Below are 6,157 nucleotides of genomic sequence, written 5' to 3'. Positions count from 1 at the left end.
TTATCCTGGGCCAAAGCTGGGCGGCGGCGGGGGCGAAGCGGGCAAAAGCTCAGCTGAGTCCGCTTTGGCGAGAAACAGAGCTAGGACGCCTGCCCTTCCTACTCCGTGCGGTAGCAGGTGATCTCAGTTGATCACCCACTCCTGACCTTGCTCCAGCCAGGAGTCAGTCGTTGTGGGAATCAAATCGCGAGCTGAAACAGCGGGTCTCCAAATTGGCTGCAAGTTAGAATCACCGGGGCAGTTTTTACAAATTCCAGTGCCTAAGCCGTACCCCAAATCAGTGAATTCACTCTGTTAGTGGGGTCCAAACCTTAATATTAAAAACAAACAAACAAAAACCCCAGCTAATTCCAAAAAGCAGCCAAGTTTGTGAGCTATAAGGCAGAGAGACTCTCTGCCTTCGTGGAGTTTACAGCTTCCGTAAGGGCGAATGCAAATTTAAAACGAGAAAAAAGTTTAGTTCTCCCTGTTGAAAAAAAGGGGAAATCATCCCAGGCCTGGTGTGGCAGTTCCACCATCATCAAGGATCCAGGATCCTTCCTTCTTTAGGCGCCACGGTCCCTGACATCACGCATTCTGGCGTTATGGTTGCTTGTGGTGCAAGATAATTGCCAGTTCCTTTCTCAGTTTTTTTTGTTTTGTTTTGTTTTTTGTCTTTTCTTGGGCCACTCCTGAGGCAGATGGAGGTTCCCAGGCTAGGGGTCTAATCGGAGCTGTAGCTGCCAGCCTACGCCAGAGCCACGTCTGCGACCTACACCACAGCTCACGGAAACGCCGGATGGTTAACCCACTGAGCAAGGGCAGGGATCGAACAGCAACCTCATGCTTCCTAGTCGGATTCGTTAACCACTGCGCCACGATGGGAACTCCCTTTCTCAGTTCTTTAAGAGGCAATGGTAACAAACAGGCTCACTTACTACCTGAAACAGCAACTTTAAAGAATTTTCTTGGAAACCACACCCAACGGCTTCTTTCCGCTTTCTACTGGTCACTCACATTTGCAAGTGAGACTAGAAAAAAAAATGATTAAACTTTTTTTGGATCTGGACAGTTACATTGCATCCTCAACAACATAGGAGTTCTTTTGGAAAGGGAGAATGAGAGAGCATAGGTGAATAGCTCCCTTGGCCATTTCTCCTTGTTTTTACGTTTCTTATTATGAGAGTTCTCCTGTGGCGCAACGGATCGCTGGAAGCGCTAGTTTCGGACCTGCACCTTGAAGGGCACCAGGCACAGGAGGTTAAGGATCTGGAGTTGCAGCAGTTGTGGCCCTAACCCTGGAAACTCCATAAGTTGCAGGGCTGCCAAAAACAAACAAACCTCTTTTATTATGGAAAATTTCAAACATTTGGTGTTAGAATTGTCCAAAGAACCCCCTCCTCAACTCATCATCCAGCTTTAACCATTGTTAATTTATCACAATGTTGTTTCATCTATTCCTCCTCTCATCACACCCCTTGCATACTGGAGTATCTTGAAGCAAATCTCAAACAGCATACTTTTTTCTTTTCTGTTCTTTTTTGTTTTGTTGTTCTTTGTTTTTTGGCCTCACCCAAGGCATGGGGAAGTTCCCGGGCCAGGGATCCAATCTGTGCCACTGCAGTGACCTGAGCCACAGCAGCGGCAACCCCAGATCCTTAACCACTAGGCCACCAGGGAATACCCTCAAACATTTTATCTTTTCATCCAAAAACCTTCCCATATCTACCTCCTAAAGATAGAAACTTTTTTAAAGTTGTTTATTTTAAAAACTGTTGGTTTGTTTGAATTAGAATCCAAACAAGATTTACACATTGTTATTTGGTTGATACATTTTTTAAATCTCTTTCAATCTCAACACAAAGCCTTTCATTGTAGGACTAAATGTCAGGCTTAAAATGTCAATATTCTATGAAAAACAATGTAACAGAAATTCACCCTGCAGCATCCAGGACAAACATTATCAGCTTATCTCCCAGGAGAAAATAAGTAGGGAGAAGAAAGTATAAAGGCACTGAATACAAGAGGAGAGGTGGGGAAATGGAGAAAAAATATGAATTGAGCAATTGGATCACACTGCTACTTCTTTCTGGAACTGGTTTACTTGGCAGGACTCCTTGAGTTGCAATGACAGAAATTCAATCCAAACTGATTTAAGCAAGAAAAAAAAAAAGACTATTTGGCTTATAAAACTGTATAATTGTGTGTGTGTGTGTGTGTGTGTGTGTGTGTGTGTGTGTGTGTTTGGTTATAGCTGAACCCAGGTACTCAAACACACTGTTAAGAAAGCCATCTCCATCTCTCAGTTATGTGTTTTCTGTGTTGCTTCCATCCTCAGGCAGCCTTTCCCCTATGGTTGTCTCTTCAGAGGTGTACATTCAGTCTCCAGCCTTTCACAGTGGGTTTTAAGGATCCAGAGTTGCCACAGTTGCAGCATAGATCGCAGCTATGGCTAGGATTCCATCCCTGGCCTGGGAAATTCCACATGCTGTGATGTGGGAAAAAAGAAAAAGGAGGTAAGATAAGAGAACTGGCTGCCTAGTGAGGGGGAGAGACCAGGACAGGAATGAAAAAGAAGAGAGGTATTAATAGAGCAGATTTGTAAGACACAATATCTCCAGTTTTTCCAATTAGACATGGTGTTTTAGCACTTTTTTTTTTTTTTTTTTTTTGCCATATGCTTAGTTCACACCAAGGAAAAGAATAACCATACTGTATCATTCAAGATTCCAGCAAGAATCAGAAGGAAAACTCAAACTGGATAATTGGGGAATTTAATAAAAGGGCTACCTGCAGTGTGTAGGCTGATTGTGAAGGGAACACGTGATGGTGAGTTTCCTCAGGGTTCATGACCTCAGGGTGCAGTTATTATCTCTAAGCTCAAAAACTTATGGTCATGGGAGCCTAGGGATGCAGCTCTGTGGGAGGGGCCACCTGGCAGGAGCTGTGGCCTCTGGTTAGGGTCAGAGCAGGAAGGAAGCCGAGAGAATAAATACCTCCATTCTCCTCAAACCTACATCTTCCTACTCCCATTGGCCACATCCATTTTGAAGCCAGAAGGCCCAGGAGCCCTTGAAAAGTATAAATCTGGCTCAATGGAGAGTGGATTCCTGAGGAGCAAGTGAAAAGCAGCCAGGACGCACAAATTATGGCATTCATGTATTGACATATTTTGTGAATTTGGTAAAATATTTCTTAAAACAGCTGTCAATGTTTATACATAAATATTTGAAATCAAGTACTGTAATAAGTTAACAAGCTGTATCTTTTATTTGATAGATACTTTTCTCAAAGCATTTAAAACACTTAAAAGATTGGTGTTACGGAGTTCCCGTCATGGCACAGTGGTTAACAAATCTGACTAGGAACCATGAGGTTGCGGGTTTGATCCCTGGCCTTGCTCAGTGGGCCGATGATCCGGTGTTGCCGTGAGCTGTGGTGTAGGTCACAGACTTGGCTCGGATCCCAAGTTGCTGTGGCTGTGGTGTAGGCCGGTGGCTACAGCTCCAATTAGACCCCTAGCCTGGGAACCTCCATGTGCCGAGGGAGTGGCCCTAGAAAAAAGACAAAAAAAAGACAAAAAAAAAAAAAAAAAAAAAGATTGGTGTTATATTGATATTTACAAAGTGGTCAATTGTCGATATCTTAAAACAGAAAAGACGAAAACTTGCCAAATTTTCTGGAATCAATTAATTGTGGAAGAGCCTGCCAATGGAGTATCTAGTAACAGATCACAGGAAAGCCAGAAAAGACAGTTTGGGCATCATTTCTATCAATGTGTTCATGAAAAACTTAGCAATAACTAGGAAAATTAAGTTACAATTTCATTTTCTTAATGGTCATTATGTGTCCAATGCCTATGACGAAGTAATTTCCATGTTTTGGAAAACTTCTCTCTGCATAGATGCAACTGAACATCCTGAAGTACATTTTATACAACAAGTATTTGGAAATCTTGTGTAAGCCTTATATTAAGCTAAATTAATAATAACTCATGCATATCAGAGATGCTTAAATCGACTGCAAGATTTTCAATCTCTACATCAAAGATTTAATCACCTGAACATTCCTAGGATTTACTGTGTCCCTGAAATCTCTAGATAAACTTCCCAGATCATCTAGACAGTGGTCAAATTACGTCAGGAATCTCTCACCATGCATCGTAATACTATTGAGGGAGAGGGAGCAAACCCAAGAACAGCACAGTTGCTGTTGATGTGTGAGAGACGCTGAGGTTGCTCTGGAGTCTGGGCTGCAGAGGAGGGCTCCCCAGCAGTACTCACGGGGCACAGCACAGTCATGCCAGCCCACATGTGCTTGTGGCACGCTGATACCCAGAGCAGCAAAGCTCAACCCTCTGCCATCCACAGCTCAGGAATCATGCACATTTTGATGTCACTGTATTGAGTGGCTTAGTTCCAGTTACCACACCCCATAGAAGCTGCCTCTAGGGCCTTCATTAGCCTAGACTTTCCCCCTGGCCTCTTCCCTTGTAGACAGCATGGGTCCTCATACCAGGCTGCCAAACCATGTCCTTCACCTCGATGCCTGGGCCCAGCTGTTCGCCTTCCCTCCCCTTTCCACACGGTGCATTTCTGCACTATCCACCCCATTATTTGTCTGGGTCCAGATCTCCCCACCATCCATTATGCTCCAGAACTCTTGTCCAGCTGTTACCCTGCCCCTTCTACTCTAGCCTGACTCACCGTCATCCATGGCAGCTTCGGATTTGGTAACACCATTCTTCTTCCTATCACTCGACTCACACTTGCCATTGTTTGCAAAAGTAGAATCAAAATGGTGATTCAACTGACACAAGGGCAGCCAAATCAGGGAACCTGGGACAGGATAGTTGGGGTGAGCGCAATGATCACAGTAGGTCTCAAAGTTCCCTTTCTGAAATGATAAAGTTGATGCACAGGTACACCCTCAACCTGGCCCCTGCCTGCCTCCTCAGCTTCAGCTCTAGCACCTCTTGCTGGTGGGGATGCCTCCTTGCCCTTGTGTGTGGTCTCTGCCAAGACACACGCACACTTTGCCAGCACATCCCACGTTGTTGTCACTTCTCTCTTTGCTCATGATGTTCTTCTGTCTATGATCCTCTTTATTTTCTATCTCTATCATTTCCATTCATTTTCTTCAAAATTCAGCAAGTAAACCCTCGTCTATCTGAAGCCTTCCTTGATCCTTTCTTTTAGGTTGGGTTTCCTTGCAAATTTTCTTTGGCAATTCTGATTCAATTGGTTTATGGGTAGGGTTCATGATTAGAATTTTAAAAAATTCCTTGGATAATCCTAACGTGCCTCAGGGTTAAAAAATCATTGAGAGGCAGAAAACTAAAAACAGAACTACCACATTATCCAGCAATCCCACTCCTGGGCATCTATCTGAAGAAAACCATGACTCAAAAAAATATGGGTACCCCAATGTTCATTACAGCACTATATGCAATAGCCAAGACATGGAAGTAACCTAAATGTCCATCAACAGAGGAGTGGATAAAGAAGATGTGGTACATTTTTGCAATGGAATACTACTCAGCCATAAAAAAGAATTAACTAATGACATTTGTAGAAACATGGATGGACCTAGAAATTATTACACTAAGTGAAGTTAGACAGAGAGACAAACATCATTTGATATCACTTATATATGGAATCTTAAACAAAAGGATAAAAATGAAATTATTTTCAGAATAGAAACAGACTTTGAAACTCTTATGGTTACCAAAGGGGATTCAGTGGGAGGGGAGAACTGGAGGTTTGGGATGGAAATGTTCTAAAATGGGGTTGTGATGATGATTGTACAACTATAAATATAATAAAATTCATTTAATTATTTTTAAAAAAACATTGAGAGGGAAGAAAAGGGAGATGGGAAGAAACAAGGAGGTGGGGATTTGCAGGTACCAATCTGAGGCTGACTGGTCTCCTACTGAAACATAACACCAAGAAGTGCATGGGTTGAATTGTTCACCCTACCCCTCAATTCATGTGTTGAAGTCTTAACCCCACTACCTCAGCATGTAAATTTGGAGACAGGGTCCTACAGATGTAATAGAATTAACTGAGGTCACTGAGTGAGCACAAATCCATTATGACTGGTGTCTTGATTAAAGGGAGAGATTTGGACACAGAGACACATATAAAGGGAAGATGAAATAAAGAGACACAGGGAG

This window comes from Sus scrofa, chromosome 1 (genome assembly GCF_000003025.6).
Source record: "Sus scrofa isolate TJ Tabasco breed Duroc chromosome 1, Sscrofa11.1, whole genome shotgun sequence".
Taxonomy (NCBI): Eukaryota; Metazoa; Chordata; class Mammalia; order Artiodactyla; family Suidae; genus Sus; species Sus scrofa.
The sequence above is the reverse complement of the archived record's forward strand: the minus strand, read 5'-3'. Positions refer to the sequence as shown.